This window comes from Urocitellus parryii, chromosome 9, assembly GCF_045843805.1.
Source record: "Urocitellus parryii isolate mUroPar1 chromosome 9, mUroPar1.hap1, whole genome shotgun sequence".
In the NCBI taxonomy this organism is placed as follows: Eukaryota; Metazoa; Chordata; class Mammalia; order Rodentia; family Sciuridae; genus Urocitellus; species Urocitellus parryii.
In genome coordinates this window covers 42290316-42310549 of record NC_135539.1, presented here as the reverse complement: position 1 = coordinate 42310549, position 20234 = coordinate 42290316, and positions in this window count along the sequence as shown.

Below are 20234 nucleotides of genomic sequence, written 5' to 3'. Positions count from 1 at the left end.
CTGAAGACCCCGTGTGTGAGGGCATCTGTGCTAGTGAAGGAGTCTCAAAAAGAGGGCTGCTCCTGCCAGCTAGGACACCCCGAGACCTGTCTGTACATCAAGGCCCCCTCTTCCCCCATGCTTTCTCCCTTCCCTCCTGTCATCATCTTCACCATACCTGACACCTGCTGGTTCCATTCTATACTCAAGAGGCTCTGCAGTCTTCAGCAACCTGGCCATTTTCTAGGTCTCTACTTGAGGAAGACGCCCCTGCACATGCAAGGGACTGAGTAGCTTTTCTCTCTGAATCTCTCTTAATGCCAATTTAATCCCCAGCCTGCCTAGAGGCTCCCAGAGGAGAAGGGGTTTTCTTCTCAACACCTCCTGGGACCTCTCTTTCACGCCTTTACAGTCACTCTCTGCTCTCTGGGTTGTGCTACTGTGCAGAAGCCTTCATCCAGTTTTCTGAGTTTAGAATCCTCCCCTTGATGCAAGGGAGCCTGTTTTCAACACTTCGCCATGAGCAGAGTGCCCCCTGCTGGCCGTCCTGCGTTATGACCGCTGGTTTTACATGCCTCCTCCATGGTGTTCAATCTTCAATCCCCATGTGCTTTTGTGTCTGGTGCACTGTTCTATATCTGGGTCCGACCGTTTGCTTCTGTACATTGCTTCCGAAAACTGGGCCTTTGTGTTTGTGTGGGCTCTGTCTCATCCAGCAAAAGGCCCCCTGAACAGGGTCGAGGACAGGGTGGCTGGGGATTGAAGAATCAAGATCTCCAGACACAAAGCAGAAAGCAGGTCTGATTTTATTGCACAGTTACCATGTGTATACACTTGGGCAGCAGCTAAGCACATTACACGCCGCCACCAATACAATTTCTGAACAATTCTAGGAGACCAAAGTAGGCCCCAATATTCCCTCGGGCCTACTGATGATTCCAAGGTTGTTCTGTTGAGCAACTGTTGGTGCAGGAGTGGCTCTGAAGAGCCAAAACCAATAAAGTAGCAGGCCATGAAGCAAATACAGGGACTGCAACAAGTGGCCTCATGTCCAGGGAGGGGCCTACAGGGTGAGCAGCCTGTTACACCCCTAGCTGGATGGGAGTGGCCTGCCATTCACGTGCCCTTCATGTATGCCACATATGCAGTTCTCCATGCACTTGTCCCCTCAGACTGTGCCACAAGAACTTTTGCTAGCATCCCTTATTTTTGTCGGTGGCCTTCACAAGCTTGCATAAGCGTCTCACAACACAAGAAAAAAATATTACTGTCACAATCAGTAGGGCCAGGGTAATAGCACTATAAATGTTAGTGAACTTAGCTCTCAGGTTTTTTCAATGTTCAGCCAATCCCTGGAAGACAGAGGAGACTGTTGAGACAGACACCTTAGTCCCCTTGATTTTTCACCATGGCCTTAGTGACGTCATGCAGTCATAATACAGTGAGCATCCCAAGCGCCCTTCATGTACTGAGAAAAGGTGGAGAACTGTAAGGGTGATGCAAATACTATGAAATTTAGGGTGACCTTGAGCCTTTGCAACATAAACAGAACACCTCGTGGCTCCTGGAGGAGGTCTGGTTCTTGCTGAATGAGGAAAATTGCAGTTCAGGACAGTTTATTTAAGTCATTTTGAAAGGGAAAGGCTGCTACCACAGCAGGGGACACATTGTTTCCAGTCTGCACCGTGCAGATCCTGAGTGAATGAAGCAGTAGCAGTGGCTGTGGCGACGATGGTGGCCACTAGGGCAACAATCCCAGCGAAGATGAGACCAATTTCATGCCTTGTCCAGTGCAGGATCTCACTCAGAAGATGCTTCCTCTGCATGTCCCATGGACTCCTTCACTCTTTGGACTGGTTCACTGGAAGCCAGGCTGCTGGGGGCATCTGAGGATAAACACACATTTAGCTTTCATAGCAGGTATAGACAGGTTGTGAGCCAGCAGGATGCATTGACTGCACAAGGAATCTCTGCATGAGTGATATTTACACCATCAGAGGCATTGATTATGAGCAATGGCAAAGGGTGGCCTGACGCAAGCTTGTGCATAGTGGGTATGGGTATACTTTGGGATGAAGGCATATGTTGGGTTTAGGGCCCATTATCGATCCATTTGTCCAGCCTGCTGATGCTTATTTGAAGGGTCTAGTGGCTAGCAATATTGGCGTGATATCCATCATACTATCTATATTGATTTCCTGCATAGTGGTTGATGACAGATTGTCCCATGTAGCAGTTACTCCATAGTCCATATGGTTTTGAGGCACATGGGTTACATTCCAGAGAGCTGTGCCTACCCAGGTGCTTAGGTGTTGATCTTCCCCAAAGAAATTTCTCTTACCAAGGAGATAAGGTGTGGCTGCCACACACTGATTCTATGGGGTGCTATCATTATCAGAGGGGGGGGGGCTTTCTAAAGAGTGTTGTTGGGCATGTTGGCAGCAAGGGTTTCTTGCACTTGCCATGGGGGAGGGGGAGTCTATGGCTATTGGTAGCGTTAACTACCAACTGTCAGAGAGAGACAGCCAACATAGGACTTGTTATATTATTGATCTAGAAATGTTTCATTAGCAAGAGCAAAACAGAGAGGACGATTCTGATAGTAGGTCTCATTATCAGCTAACCACATGGCCAAGGAGTCGTTGGAGTGCTGGTGTTCCCCTACATGGGTGGTCCTTGTATGGCTACCTCAGGATCAATCAGGTTGGAGTTATTAGAAAGGAGCTTAGATAGGGCTCCTTCACAATTGCCCACTGCTAATTTGGTGGCCAAGGGACCAAAGCCCAATTTACCTGGCAGGCAGTTTCACCCTCACCAGATGGGGTGAGACTTCTGTCAACATATACAAACCTTGGACCCAGTTTTAGGAGGGACGCTGAACCATTCCATGCACTTGTGATGGGATCCAGTTGGGAGATTATAGGTAAATGGGAGGGCACAGTGAAGGGGGCCTAATGTTTGTGAGTGGCTATTTTCATGGAAAATTTTGAAGTTGGAAGAAAATTTGAAGAAAACAAGATTTTGTTCAAGGCATTGTGAGGAGATTTGGTAGAGCCTCCTCACTCTCCTTCCCCCGTTTTTGTAGCACGGTCATTAATTCCTTGTGTGTTCTGTCTACACTGCATTAAACCTGAAGGTTATAGGGGATCCCAGTGACATAATTTATGTGCCACGTAGAGCAAAATTCCTTGAAGGCTCTGCTTGCCTAGATTGGACCAGTGTCAGTTTTGATGGAGAAAGGAGCTGCCATGATCCCAAAGCACTTGAGTACATGGGGATGGCCATTCCACAGCCTGAATAGATATCAGTGACCACATAAATATATTTTAATTTCCTGAAGGTACATAATGAGTGACATCTACTTGCCATAAGGTATTAGATTTTAACCTTGGGGATTTACTCCAGCAGGTTGTTAAGGGCCAACAGGAATAAAAGGGGCATATTTTTGTCATCTTGACTAGCTGCTTGCAAGCCTCCTTAGTCAGTTCAGGAAATAATTTGCAGAGGCTCTGGGCATTCTCTCCAGAACTGTCCTGTCCCTCCACACCCCCAGCAAGTGGAGTTGCCTCTTCCTTTATAAATACCTTATTCCTGCTTTAATGCAGTGGCCAAGGCTGAGGCCAGTAGAGAGGCTTGAGCCCCTTGTGTCCCTGTATCCTCGGTGGCCAAATCCAGTCATCCAGTGGGCTGCTTTGTGCTGACACCTGCTGTTCTCTGTCCCTTGTTAAGCCTCCCTGATCACCTTTTTGACTCTGGCTTCCCTTGGTCCTTCATGAGACACTTTTCCTTCCATGGTTTATTCACTCTGTCCATAAACTGTGGCAAGTCCTCAGTGGATTTTTGCCTTAGGCCCTGTGAATCCACTGTTATCTCCCCCAGCTGGTCTCTTCTAGCAGATTCTTAAAGCAGAGAGTGCACCAGATTGAAAGAACCCAGTGGGCTGGTGGCTTGCACCAGGGGAACAGTACATTCCCTCTCCCCACAAGCACTCAGCTGGAGAGTCAACATTTGTGGTGGGGTTAGGATCCCCCTGCTGTACACATTTGTCATAGAAGAAGGCCTTCCACTTCAAAAATGTTGTGGGCTCAGGAGCCACTCTCGCTGGGTCTCTCCAGTCTGCAGGGAAATTAAATTGAAGACTGAGTGATTTGAGCACTTGCTCTGCAGATGGCCCCTGGGGCCCATCCCCTGTACTGCCTTCTTTCCCTCCTTCAGGGCACACAATGCCTGTGGGTACCAAGCATCAGGGTGCTGTGGTGGGGCTGTGTTGGTGGCAGGCTGAGTTCCTCTCAATCAACTTTCATCTCTTATCTTCCACAGACCTTTTAAAGGTTCTCTGGCCTCTTGGAGTGGGTTTCTGGAGACCATGGCTCGGGCCTGTCTGGTGGCCTGATCATTTCCAAGCCATCAGGGCCCCATGCTGAGCACTACTGATTGCATTCTTAACTATACATTGCTACAAGTTTTATGGTTAGGAGGAATTATCCTTATGTTTCAGAATCTGCTCTGGCAAAAGGGTCACAAAAGTAACTCCCTTCAAACTCTCTTGGGTTCCTATCACCCATACTAATTCCGACCTGCATTTCCATGCAGATAACAGGTGGTTTGCTGGAGAATGTGACATATCCTGTCCACTTCCTCCAGGCAGGGCTCCAGAGACATTGCTTTTTGGCAAATAAAGCATGTGGGGTCTGCCCACTGGGCCATATTTATAGTTACTCTCTTAACCTTGTGCTCCCACCACATTCATTTATCTGTCTTCTAACAAAGGGCAGAAAAAGACAACATGCTTCCTTGCAAGCCTATGGGAGGGAAATACCAACCCATGCTGAACTCAGCTTTGATTCCATCCAGGAAGAGACAGTGGTTCATACCAAGAGTGCTGAGACAGCTAGGACGTTCCAGCTAAAATGCTGAGAGCACCACTTTGAACTCAGCAAACTGCAGAAGCAGGACCCGGGGTGCCACAGTCTGGCTGGGTACAAAATCACGAGCCACTCACAGCCTTGTAGATTCAAACAGCAATTCTTTATTCCCAAACTCTCACCAGCACTCTATACGCACGTTCTGGGAAAATCCACACTTCCACCGGGCTCTGCATCCCAAATACTCTCTGAATCCGGCTAGAACTCAACAAGAACTCAAGGAGCAGGCACCTGAGGCAGCAGGATATGCCCTATTCCCTGCAGGATCCACCCTAAACCTGGAACCACCCTATTCCCAGCAGGATCCACCCTAAACCTGGAACCACCCTATTCCCAGCAGGATCCACCCTAAACCCGGATCCACCCTAATCCCTGAGCAAGGTCACCTTTCAAATCAAAACTCTCAAACATTCATGCAATGTCACTGCAAATGACCTGGGTCCAAGGCAAGCCCATTTCCACAATGGAGAGTCCTCCCTCTAAGCAACATTGGGTAGGCTGACAAGGAAATTGCCATGCATCATTCCTACTTGGCTATGGCTCCCAGCCCCGGGAGGCTGCTGCCAGTGTGCCCCTGGTGCCAGCCTGCGGGGTCAGGTCTGCACATCCAGGTATGGAGGACAGGCCCTGTGCTGTTATAAAACCCACAGCGCTGGCCTTAATCAGGCACCCAGAAGGCCAGTCTTGCAAGGGTGCTGAGAGCTGTAAATGGACACCTCATGTGCCCCATGACTCAGAGGATAGCAGTGGCCCTTATGGAGCTGACCCTGAGGCTGGGTGCTGGTCACTCCCTGGGCCCTCACTCCTTGTCCCCTTTTCTGTTCCCCAGCATCAGCCTTCTCACCTCCCTGTTTCTGAGGGTGTAGATGAGGGGTTCAGGAGGGGGTGACAGGGTTGTAGAAGAGCATGAGGACTTTGCCCTGGTCCCGGGAGGAGTGGCTCCTGGCTGCATGTACTTGAAGATGATATTCCCATAGAAAAGGGAGCCCAGGGTGAGGTGGGCCACAGGTGTTGAAGACTGTGTCTTCCTGAATACAACTGCATTCTGAACACAGCACTGATGATGTGGCCATAGGAGACCAAGAGGGAGATCATGGGAAACAGCATGATGCCCACATCCAGGACAAGGACAGTGCCCTCAATAGCCACCATGCTGACACAGGCCACACAGATTAGGATAGGTATCTCACACAGGAAGTGATCCTTCTTCTTGTGTGCACAGCAGTGTAACCATTGGGTAACTGACACATGACCAAGAAATTGACTGCACCACAGCCTGGAAATCATGATCACTGTGTAGGGCAGGGGCTTCCAGATAGCCACTAACATGTCATAGGCTGTGACAGCCAGCTGCAGTCCTTCTACTCCACCCAGGCCCAAGAACAGGAAGAGCTGGGCTGTGCCCCTGCAGAGCTGATGATCTTATCGTGGCCACTTAGGTTATGGAGCAGTTGGGTATGGAGCTCGGGGTGAAGCTGAGGTCCAGGAAGGATGAAGGGGGTAAGAAGTACATGGGCATATGAAGGTGGGGTCCAGCTGTGACATCAGGATGATGGAGTGTGGCCCAGCAGGGTCAGCAGGCAGGCTATCATGAGGACCACAAAGAGGACCCTCTTCACATTGGGGCAATTAGAGAATCCCAGGAGGATGACAAGGCCCTGGGTGCTGCCATTAGTCCCATCGATCTCCATGGCACCCAAGGAGAGGGATCAACAGAAGAAGCGGCAAGGGCTGATGGAATGTGGGCTCCTTGCCAGGCTTAAAGCAGCACAGTGTTTACTGACTCACATAACCTCTATCTGTGCTGTGCAGGCTCTGCTGGGATTATTATAATTATCCCCAAGTTATACAAAGGAAACGGAGACACTTGTGTGAAGTAAATGTCCCACGTGGAGGGGCAGAGCTGGTCTGCACCCAGGAAATGTGGCTGCCATCTTCACCCTTTTCCACCCCCGATTCATTGTTACTGCAGAACAGGAGGACACACACCTGCCGAGCTTCATCCTTTGCTTTTTCCAGCTACACAAGTTCCTGAGCTCCTGTCAAAACCTCAGAGGCACAAAGAACACCCCAAACAACCACCTGATAAGATTTAGGAAACACCATATGCAGCTGATCCTTGAACATCACGGGGTTGAAGTATAAGTGCAACTCATACAGAAATCTGGTTCAGTAAATAAAACATGCTTAGAGTCTTGCAAGCACTTGATAAACTAATAAGATAAAACATGTAACTAAATATTCAGTCTTTAAAAAATATTTATTTTTTTAAATTTTTTAAGTGGACACAATGTCTTTCTTTCATAGTTGTGTGGTGCTGAGAATCGAACCCAGTGGCTCCTGCATGCTAGGCGAGCACTCCACCATGGAGCCACAGCCCCACCCGACATACTCAATCTTTATCAAAAATTTAGAATGTCACAAATGCATGATTCCATGCTGTCATTATGATACTTTATCATTTGCTACTATAAAATACACACAAATCTCATGTAAAAAGTGAAAATATATCAACATTTCCAGAAACAGAGACCATACAAGGTGCCACTTGCAAAGGAGAGAAATAAAAACCAAAGTAAAACTGTAGCAGCAGCATAACTGCAGAGAGGAACTCAGGGAGCCTGGCGCTGTGCCATGACCTCAGCCACCCCTGTGGTGGGAGACATGTTTTGTTCTCCTCACTTGAGCAATGGGGACAGGATCCTAAGCACCTGGCCCCTGTGTGGAGGTTACTACTCAGGCTTCTGACTCCCAATTGGAAACCCAGGCTCCTGGGAGCCCTAACAGTCCTGACCTTGGACCCTCTCCTCACAGTGGAGAGGAAGTGTCCCAGAGACACCCCAGACAAAAGGAGCCCTGTGCATTGAACTTCACCTGGAGGATGCAGGGATGTGCTCTGAGGAGCATCCTGGGTCCTCAATCCTAGGGAGCCCCTCACCCTCCTCACCCAGTATCCAGATTTCTCCCTTGTCAGATGAAATATGAAAAAACCTCCCATGATATCAAGCTAAAAAGATCACAGAAATGAGATAATTTCTATGACAACACATTCACCATTATTTTTGCCAAACACATCACAATTTCCAACTCATGATGTAAACCATGGTCGTGGAGGTGTGCTCCATTAGGTCATGGCTCAGACTCTGAGTCTGAGGGGGACAACTTCAAATAACACCCACTTAAAGCCTGTGACGTGCCCACCCCTGATATTAGACAGGGGGATAGAAGCAATTTTTGCTTCTGTAGACCATGGGACAGTGGGACCCGGTGAGCACTGCTGGACCTGGACACTGACTGCCTCCCATTTGTCCCACAGCTTTACCCAAGAGATGCGATTGCATTTGTGCTGACTGCTCAGGAGACAGCCTCCTGTGGTGCCCTGACCACCTCACTCTGAGCAGCTGGCCTCTGAGTCCACTCTGAGCTGTGAATTGTGCTGTTGGGAGCCGCTTTGGACTGCGCACACATTTAAGACCTGAGTCAGGGAGTAAGGGACAGCCATTGTGCACCACAACACATTGGGCCTCACCCCCATTCATAGAATGAGGTGTGGCTCCAAGAGTAGGCAACACCCATTGGGGTTGAGTTACACCCACCTGTTCCTTTGGAATCCTAATCTTTGCCCTTTTGGGATAGAATATTTCATGGAACTTCCCCTTGTGTGTCCTCTTCCCTTGCTCTGCCCTTGATCCCCACACAGCACATGAGATGGGCGTGGCCTTCCAGGATGTCAACCTACTGACAGCAGACATCAGGAAGACTTCATCCGCTGAAACTTGACCCTATCCTCATTTGAATGGCTTCTCCCCAATAAAATGGGGCTCCAGGCCTGCTCTCTCTCTTTCTTGACTGCCTTGCCTCCTTTGGGGGAGCTGGGTGAGAGAACCATCACAGAACCCAAAGAAAAAGACATTTCTCTGTCTTTGTGTGATAATTTCATGAAGCCCAGTTCACCTGGAGTGACCCTGGGGGGTATAGTACTATGTAGGGAAAAGTGGTGTCCTGTACTTGAACTTCAGTGTAAATTTTAGAAATTTAGTGAGTTTGGAATTTCTCTCCAGAAGTTAAGTGCACTTAGGATTTCAGAGTGTTGTGGGTTGAATTGTAGAAAGTAAGTGAATTAGTCAGAAGAAGAAGTTGTGATGTTAGACTCATAAGATCTGGGAATTTTTCATTTGTAGGAAGATATAAAAAATATTTTTGTAATTCTAGAGGCCATAAGTAAATGTAAAGAATTATGAAGGTGATTCATGGAATATGTTGCTAAGTTTGGTGCTCTCCTATGGCAAAATGATTTTGATGAAAAGTTTTTATGTATTTTTTTATTTTAAAGTATTAGGTAAAGTGTTAGGATGGCTTTAGGCCTGAGCCTAAGCAACTCCATTTAAAAGACCTGCAGTTTCACCAGGCACATCCACAGATCCCTCCAGTAAGGCCTCAAACAAGTTACTTCCCCTCAACCTGATAAAGAGAGTGAAGGATCTGGCAGGCTGACCTTGCCTGATAAAAGGGAAAGGGTGGAGACCACCTGACTAGATGTTTCTGACCCCAGGGTAAATGATGTCACTGATAAATAGGGTGGTAGCTGATAAGGATTCAAACAGGGGTCAAAAGCCCCAAAATTTAGTATAAATGATAGAGCAAATGAACTGGGATTGCCGGCTGAGGACCTGACATTCCATCACTTGTCATCATTTCTGATTCTCTGCATGCTCAGCACTCTCAAACTCTACTGCCTCCACTAGACCTTGGTGAGAGCCCCACTCCTCCCTAGGACCCCCTCCTCAACCAGTCATCTGCTCCACACTAGGAAAAGCCTGCCTTGGTAACAGACCTGATCACTGTGGTCTGAGTGAGTGTGCATCTGCTGGACTGAAAGCCTAAGGCTTAAGACCTTTGAACTTAGCATGCAGAGGGAATGTCTGTCACTAGCCTGTCATGATTAAGTGTGTTTTGCAGTGCTTAGAATGAATCTAAAATTGTTTGCTGTTGATTTATTATGTCTATTGCAGTGCCCAGCATTAAGGGTTGTCGTTTTCTTGATTAAGAAGCTATAGAGTGAACAAATATCTATACTGCTCAATGAATTTTTTCCAATCTCTATAACAAACTAACTGTTATTGGATCTAGTATGTGACTTCTATGTAACTTATGGTTTCACTCAATGCATTACTGATGTTGAAAGGGTAAAGTTTCTAAGCTGGAAAGCTTGAATTAAAATGTAAAAGATTAGGTATTATTAAGTTCCTCTGTTACACCCAGATTCCTGAGATAGTTAAGACAATGCCCTACTGGCCATTTATCCTAGGGCCCTGTGCAGTTTGTCATAGGGCCAGAACCAATCAGTTTGAATGTGTATCCTGCTTAGGAGTGACCAATCACCCCCGCCCGACCTGTTCCCACCAATGAATGTGCCAATCACGTCTCAGAGTTGTTGTTCAATTTTCTCTCACCTCATGATAATTTGTTCTGATGTATGCAAAGCCCACCGCCCTCTCCAGAAAGTATACTTAAGCTCTGCTTGACCTCTGCTCTGGGCTCTGGGCTGCTCTCCCTTCTTGAGTGAGCACGGAGCCCCAGCGCGCTGGAATGGATCCCCAATAAATCCCCTTTTGCCAATTGCATGGAGCCAGTCTCTTATGTGGTCTCTTTCTCCGATGCTCTGCCGTAGCTCTTTTACAATGTAAGCAAAGAGTGGAAATTTTTTCAACTATTGTATTTATTTTAAAACAAAGTGACAAGTTCAAGCACCTGTCTTCAAAAAAGCCAGCAGCATTTTTTTATATACTCAAAGTAAGATTTGGCCTAAGCCCTTAATACCTTCCTGAACAGCCATGCAACTAAACACCCTCAGGAGATGTTACATAAGAGAGAACATGAAGCAATTTGCACTTTTTCCCTGGATAATAGAAACAAGGTAAAGCAAATTCAGATCTTTGTGAATGAACAGCTGTCATTTTTAATGCACTTGGAGCTCTATAGAACTAGAGCCACCATCATATATGCTTATATAGATAATATACTTCTTATATTTAATAAAGTCTCTTGCTTGCTTCAAAATTTAATGATGATCTTACATGTTATTTTGAGATGCTAGGTATTTGTGAAATTAAAAGAATCAGCCAGTTACATATTTCTGTTTTATAAACATTTGATGTTCAAATTTAATAATAAAGATATGCAGCTTGTTACTTAGGAACATATAAAAAGGTAAGTTGAACTTTGGCACTTTTGTGTTGAAAGTTTTGGTTTTGTAAAACCAGAGGCATTGAATAAAACCAGATGCATTGAAAAGTTACATAAACATTTGAACACTCAAACAGGTGAATAATGATTTTTTATTAGTGTTTGAATATCTTTATTGCTCTCAAATTAATGAAAGTTCTATATCTCAATTACAATAAGCATGTAAAAATCTTTTAACTCAGGAGGACATTTACTTAACTATAAAAATACAAAATCCAATGTTAATATTGCTTTTAGCAAACTGGGCTTCCTAATAAAATCAAAAAAATAAAATAAAATAAATAACCTATAGAGTGAAACTGTATGGAGTAACTTGAGTGAATAAAGCAATGGAAGGGGCAGAAATGCATGGACATTCTTTAATTCTCCCCTCGACTGCATACATCGCAATTTTGTCCCCTCACAACATAAAGATTTTTTGGAATCTACATTTTAGGGGTCAATGTTTGGAGGGTAAGAGAAAAAAAGGAAATATTTTTCATGGTGTGACTTGATACAGGGGATTTTCTACTGGTAGAGAGGCAAATTGTGTTTTTCTGCTGTTTTTTCAAATGTGCTCAAACAATTTGTACTGAGCCTAAGTAACAAGCTGCATATCTTTATTATTAAATTTGAACAGCTTTATCTGGGCTGCAGGACACAAGACCAGTTGCTGCTTCTCAAAAGGTCTTAACTAGCCCCACCCAGCTGTGCTTTTGACTCTTAAGCAACCTGGTCTGGGGGCCAAATGCAGCCTGTCTTAGGGTCAAACAGTAATGCTGGCCTCTGCCTTTAAATCACTGTTTTAAAGTGTCTATGCACTGGAAAGGGAAAAGCAAAAGATGGGAGAACACAAGGGGTGAGGGAAAGACACAGAGAAACAGCCCATTAACAAGGAGAGAGCTGATGCCTGACCTTGGGATCCAGGCAGCTGCAGCAGCCCCAGCCAGTCCCAGGCTGTTCCATCACCATGGTAACCAAGGGAGCCTGGAGAGAGGGAGCCTGGCTTCCACATCAGACCTTTCCCATTTTCCAGGGCTTCCTTTGTCCTTCTTCTGTCACCCAGGCAGGGCTTCTGGTCCCACCTCCCAGCCACTAACCTGTCCTTCCTGCTTCACTGGGGTCAGACACTGGAGCTGCAAGGAGCCTGCATTTTTAAAAATGCGTACCTGAAATACAAGACATCTCTTTCAGGCAAAATCCACAGGCTTCTCCATTGCAACCCTACGCCTGACTAGCTCTGAAGCTAAATAACTGTGTGTGTGTGTGTGTGTGTGTGTGTGTGTGTGTGTTCTCAACAGCTTTCTTTACAGTGCTTCCTTTTACTCTTTATGGTAACATTACTTAGTAATGTTCCGTTGATGAGAGTTCACAAACATAGGCTTCTTATAATTTTGGAGACTATGGGAATGCATTTTACATGCCAGAGACACAAAAGCCAGCATATGAGATCTTTTCTCACAATGTTTCTGCGAAGACCAAGAAATCCTTCTTCTCATTCCTGACTATGTAATTACAATAAACAAATATATGTATACACAAGGATTTTTTTTAACCACATCACGTGACATCACAAATAGAATGAGTGCACTACTAGTCCAAAGTAAAATAAATGGGTCCAAATACTTTTAAGAGCCACATGATTTAATGAAGCTCACTTTAAAATTCCATGGTTGTATAACACTAAGTTATATTTTTTTTATGAATGCATATCTTTCCAGTTATTTGGATAATCTATAGTCCTTAATTCATAAAATAATTGACATATATGTCTGATTATTAATTAATATGTATCTATTTGCTTCTAATCATTTTCAACAGAAAACACATAAATTATATTTCAAATACATGCATTTATCTCATGCTCTGCATTTTATAGTACAGATATTTAAGATGAATGTATTTTGTTATAAAATATCTATTTTAAAAGATATACATCCACCAAGCAATCTCTAATTATCAAATGACTGCACCAATATTTATAAGAAGATAAATAGATATGATTCTGTCAACAGAATATTGACTATATTTTCAATGAGACATTTCTTATCAAGGTACAATAAACAATTTGTTTAGACTCTAAGATTTATAAAAATTGTTCCAAAGTAAAACAAAAAGAAAGATTTGTAGAGAAGAAAAAGAAGATGTTTCTACAGAGAAGAAACACACATTTGCTAGTACAATTATCCAGTTCTAAGTAACAGAAAAAAATAGGATCTCTGCTAAGAAGAAAGAAATCATCTTTAGGTAAATGAAAAGGTCTTTATATTCTAAATTTTCATGATGAAAGGGTTTTCCTAAATAAGAAAAATGTTTATATAATTATTTAGACAGATGACATGGATAGTTAAAACAATTGAGACACAGATTTATGTATAACTAGACTGACTATATATATTTGAACTAATCAATTCTATGATATTTTAATCTATTTCCCAGATTTTATTATGCCGATGTAAGCTTTTTCACCATATTCTGACATGGCAGACCTTATTAAAATATTAAGCTTATACCTACAATTTGTGCTGTTTGAACAAAGACTGGGGATTGAGCCCAGGGAGCACAACCACTGAGCAACATTAATAGACCTTTAAAATTTTTATTTTGACACAGGATCTTGTTAGTTTCTCAGGACCTCACTAAGTTGAAGCTGTCTAGGTTTGTGATCCCTCTCCCTCAGCCTGCTTGGCCACTGGAATTATAGCTGTGTGACACTGTGCCCAACAAGACTTATATCCCTCTTCCTTAGCTTTCTTCCTCTTTTTTTTTTAAGGGGAAGTGGGTGTGTCCTGTGAATTGAAGTCAGGACCCTCAAACACTGAGCCACCACCACAGCTCTAATTTGTACTTTATTAGACACTGGGACTCAGTCAGTTGTTTACTGTCTCACTATGTCTGAGGCTGGATTTGAGCTCAGTCCTCCTACGTTAGTCTCCTGAGCTATTGGAATGACAGGCATGAGCCCTTGCACCGGGATTTATTTTGTTTTAAAATTATTTTATTGGGCTGGGGATGTGGCTCAAGCGGTAGCGTGCTCGCCTGGCATGCGTGCGGCCCAGGTTCGATCCTCAGCACCACATACCAACAAAGATGTTGTGTCTGCCGAGAACTAAAAAAAAAAAAAATAAATATTAAAAATTCTCTCTCTCTCTCTTCTCTCACTCTCTCTTTAAAAAAATAAAAAATAAAAAAATAAAAAAATAAAATTATTTTATTTCTTTCAGTTACTTATACATGACTATAGAATGCATTTATGCACTTCAATGCATCATACATAGATGGAATATAATTTCTAATTTTTCTGAGTGTACATGTTGCAGAGTCGTATTGGTCATGCAGTCACCTATGTACGTACAGTACCCTAAACACAGAGAAATCCAGCCTGGGTTTTCTGGCTTACTCCACCCAATTATTAATCATGGGGAGAAAAGCTAAGTTGGATTTAAAATTCACTACTGTAAAAGACTTTTAAGAAAAAATGAGACAAGCTGCAAACATGAGGAGACACCTGCAGAGCTGCATTTGCTGATGTGGACAGTAGGGGGGGGGTTCCACACACAGCAGCAGCAAACTCACCACCTGAGCTAGGGGAGTGCTCAGTGCTAGAGCACCTGCTTAGCATGCACAAGGCAGGGTTGGGTCCCTGGCACCAGGAAAAGAAGAGAAATAAAAAGCAACTCCATTAATAATAGGGCAAAGCATATTTTGAGAAGGTGCCTCTCCAAACAATACATACAAACTAAAAGATTTTAAAATGCTCTTTAACATGCCTACATACAACATAACACATGAGAGTTAGAAAATAATGAGTGACAGAGTGGTGGTCCCAGAGTCATCAGCAGGCCAATAAGGCATCAAGGAAAAGGAAGAGATCAGCTGCAGGGCACACAAGGGCACATGCCTATGGTCCCAGCTGCTAGGAGGATGGGACAGGGTGACCACAAGTTCAAGGCCAGCCTCACTATTTTAAAAAATGACAACAGGGTTTTGGTGAAGCTCAGTGGTGGAGCCCTCCTGGGTAATGTCTGAAATAATGAAGGGAGAAAAAAAGGACGGAAGAGATATTTCACTAATCTGTACACAAGGCTGGAGTGGAGAGGCCTCAATTAACACACACAATGTGTCTGAAACTTCTGAATGACACAAGACTAAATTGAGAAGTCATGAAATAACAATTGATTTTTGAGAAGGAATAGTGGTGGGCAGCAACATTGTGAGAAAAATTAAAGACATCAATAGTTGCATTACATAGTGAGGATGAAAGAACTGCACCCTCACATGAGCACCACACCATTTCTGATAGCCACACAGTGTGACCCTGCTAAGGTGCTTTTATGGTGGGTGCTTTTAGAACCTCTATCTCCCTGTGTCTGGTGCATGGAAGGGAACATTAATTAAAGTTCATTATATCACGAGATCTTAATAGAAATGAATAGTTGGTTTCCTTAAATATTTAAATAGTTCTTCCACCCAGTTTTCAACATAAATTATCTAATATACATTTTTTCCAAGTTTTTAGCTCAACTGAACTAATAATAATTTAGAAGGTGTGAATTAATGTTCTTATGATGATCAGCATCATTTTAGAATCTTAGAGCTTGAAGGATGTTAATATACAGAAACACATGAAGAAGTAATTCTTCCATCGGAATTGGTGACACCTGAAACTCGACACAAACAAGGCACATTTTGATTACATCAGGGCTTCAGGAAACATCCAGAAGCTGAGCACAGTAGCCTATGTCTTTGATCCCAGTGGCCATAGCAGGAGGATTGCAAGCTTCAACCCAGCCTCACCAAGAAACGGACGCCCTTGGAAAGAACTTAGCAAGATACACTATGAAACAAATAACAACAACAACAACAAAAACAAAAACTAAAAAGGACTAGGGATGTGGCTCAGTGGTTCAGCACCTCTAGGTTGAAAATAATAATAATAATAATAATAATAATAATAATAATAATTCCCTGATATCTGAACAAAACTAACTGGATCTGAAACAACTGAATGTCTCCCCACATTTCTACCTTCAAGGCTTTTATCCAGTTTGAGTTCTTCCCTGCTCTTTAAAGAGGCCTTGACAGTTGAAAGGGTACCATATCATGTCAAGAGCAGAAGGGGGGAATTTCAAGATGGTGGGCCAGAGACAGGCAGCATCCTGTGTTGTTCAGTGGCCCAGGTCTCACCTCATCTGCATACAGGATCTCAGAGAGCATAAAAATCCACTATAGAGTGAATTTTCACAGAAATCACCATGCTGTAAGCCCAGTGCAGAATTCTGAGCCTCAACATGAGTAAGACTCTGGATGCCAGGCCCAAAGCCCACAGCTCTAGCCACAAATAGCTCTTGAGCGGCCAAGCAGAAATACCTCTCAGCCCCTCTGCAGAACTCCAGGCTGCACCCCATTCCCAAACAGGTCACTCAGCTGCTACTTACCCACAACACAAGGCCATTGCCCAGCTCCCCCCACCTCACTGGTCACCCCGGCTCTGAAAGCAAACTGGCTCCATCTTGGATCACCTTTCTCCCCATATTTGGTGAGCATGGCTGGCAGATGGGAATTCTGTCTGAGCCACATATCGTCCTGCCAGACCCCCAGTTCATTGTCCACCGCCAGAAACTGTAAACCTTTTTACAAAACTACTGATTAGGGCTGGGGATGTGGCTCAAATGGTAGCCTACTCACCTGGCATGCGTACAGCCTGGCTTCGATCCTCAGCACCACATAAAAATAAAGATGTTGTGTCCGCCAAAAACTAAAAAATAAATATTAAGGATTTTCTCTTTATATATCATTCTATCTCTCGCTCTCTCAAAAAAAAAAACAGTAAAACTTTTTATAAAACTACTGATTATATTTTAAATAATAATTGAATCCAATATTTCTGCACAATGAGACTAAACTGTAAATTTCTTAATAACAACAAATTGTTCATACATGATATGTATTGTTGATATTGGGATCTGTTAACATCGTCCTTCCCAACAAAGGAGGGATCTTGCAACCCTACAAGAGCAATACAAATCTATAGGGTAAAAACAATAACACCCCAGAACCACAGAGCTGGAAAAGAAGACACACAAGCAACATGAAAAGACAAGGGAAGAAAGTGGCCAAACAAATCAAGACAACACATCATTAGAATCACTGGCAGCTACAGCAGAAAAATGGACACAGGAAGATTTCAGGATATACATGGTTCACATGTCCTGTGTACTCCAAGAAGATATAAGAGAACAAAGACAAGCAGTAAAACATCACTCTCATAATGAGCTACATAAACAAATCCAAGAAGCAAAACATCACTTCAACAGGGAGATAGAGGTTCTAAAACAAACCAAAAAACAAACAAATAAAAATCCTTGAAATGAAAGAAATAATAAACCAAACTAAAAGCTCAAATGAAAGCATCATGAACAGAGTACACTACTGGGAAGATAGGACATCAGACAATAAAGATAAAATATATAATCTTGAAAGAAACATAGACCACAGAGTGAAAATCATAAAGAACCAGGAGCAGAACATTCAAGAAATATGGGATAGCATAAAAGACCAAATTTAGGAGTTATTGGGATAGAGGGAAGCATAGAGGACCAAACCAAAGGAATCAATAATCTATTCAATGAAATAATTTCAGAAAACATTCAAAACACAAAGAATAAATTGGAAATCCAAATTTAAGAGGCTACAGGATGTCAAATGTACAAAATCAAAACAGATCCATACCAAGGCACAAAATAATAAAAATGCTCACCATACAGGATATGAAGAGAATTTTAAAACCCACGAGAGAAAGGAATCAGATTATATATACCAGAAAATCAATTAGGATAGTGGCAGAGTTTTTCATCGCAGACCCTAAAAGCTAGAAGATCATGGAGCAACATCTATCAAGCTGAAAGAAAATGGGTGCCAACCAAGAATCTTGAACCCAGCAGAATAAGCTTTAGATTACAAGATGAAATAAAATCCTTCCATGATAAACAAAAGTTAAAAGAATTTATAGCTAGAAAACCAGCACTACAAAACATCCTTGGAAAAATATTCCATGAAGAAGAAAAGAAAAACAACAATGAAAATCAGAAGATGGAGGTAATACCCCAAAGGAAAAACTAATCAAAGAAGAAAACCAAGTCAAGTTAAATAACAAAAATAAACAAATATGGCCAGAAATATAAACGATGTCTCAATAATAACTCTGAATGCTAATGGATTAAACTCACCAATCTCAAGACATAGGCTAGCAGACTGGAGATATATATATATATATATATATATATATATATATATATATATATATATATCCCAACACGATGCTGCCTCCAGGAGGCTCATCTGATAGAAAAAGACATACACTGACTGAAGGTGAAAAGTTGGGAAAAACCATACCACTCACATGGACTGCACAAGTAAACAGGAATTTCCATTCTCATATCAAATAAAGTAGATTTCAAGCCAAAGGGAATGAAAAGGGATAAATATGGACATTATATATTGCTCAAGGGAACCATACACCAAGAAGATGTAACAAGTATAAATATATATGCCCCAAACAATGGTGCAGCTATGTTCAAACAAACTCTTCTCAAGTTCAAGAGTCAAATTGACCACAACACAATAATCTTGCTTGACTTTAACATACCTCTCTCACCACTGGACAGATCTTCCAAACAAAAGTTGAATAAAAAAAGTATAAAACTCAATAACACAATCAATAACTTAGACTTAACTGACACATATAGAATATTTCAACCTGCATCAAACAGAAACACTTTCTTCTCAGTAGTACATGGATCCTTCTCTAAAATAGACCATGTACTATGCCACAAAGCAACTCTTAGCAAATATAAAAAAGTAGAGACACTACCATGCATTTCATCAGACCATAATTATATAAAATTGGGAATCAAAAAACAAAATAAAAAATAAAAATTTCTCCATCACCTGGAGACCCAACAATAGGCTACTAAATGAACAATGCATTGCAGAAGGAATCAAGGAGAGGATTAAAAATTTCTTATGGGTAAATAAGAACATAGACACAACCTATGGAAATCTGAGACACTATGAAAGCAGTACTAAGAGGAAAATTCTTTGCATGGAGTTCATTCCTTCAAAGAAAATAAAGTTAACAAATAAATGACCTCACACTACCTCTCAAAGCCCTAGAAAAAGAAGAACAAACCAGCAGCAAAAGCAGTAGAAGGCAAGAAATAATTAAAATTAGAACTAAAATCAAGTAAATTGAAACAAAAGAAACAAATGACAAAATGGACAAAAAAAGTTGGTTCTTCGAAAAAATAAATAAAATTGACAGACCCTTAGCCATGCTAACATAGAGAATGAGAGAGAGAGAACTCAAATTACCAGTATATGTGACGAAAATGGTAATATCACAACAGATATGACAGAAATACAGAGGATAATTTGAAATTATTTTGAAATCTTATACTCCAATATAATTGAAGTTATCAACAAATTTCTTAAGTCATACTATCTGCCCAGATTGAATCAGGAAGACATACACAGTTGAAACAGACCAATATCAAGTGATAAAATAGAAAACAAAGTTTACCAACCAAGAAAGCCCAGGATTGGATGAATACACAGCAGACATCTAAAAGACCTTTAAAGAAGAACTAATACCAATACTCTTCAATTTATTTCAGGAAATATATAAAAAGGCAGTACTTCAAATCTCATTCTATGAGGCCAATATCACCCTGATCGCCAAACCAGGCAAAGTCACATCAAAGAAAAAAAAAATCAGACCAATATCTCTAATGAACATAGATGAAAAAGTTCTCAATAAAATTCTGGCAAATCAAATATAAAAGCATATCAAAAAGATTGTGCACCATGATCAAGTGTGATTCATCCCAGAAATTCAAGGTTGCTTCAACATACAGAAATCAATAAATGTAATTCATCAAATCAATAGATGAGGGCAGGATGTAACATGTGGGGCATTTTGCATCAGAAAGGAGGAATTCTAACTTGATGTAGGACATGCAACATGTAGGGCATGTTGCATCAGAAAAGAGGAAACCTAACTTGCTGACTGCTACCCATTACCTGGTCCTGGGGTCACTCCTGGGG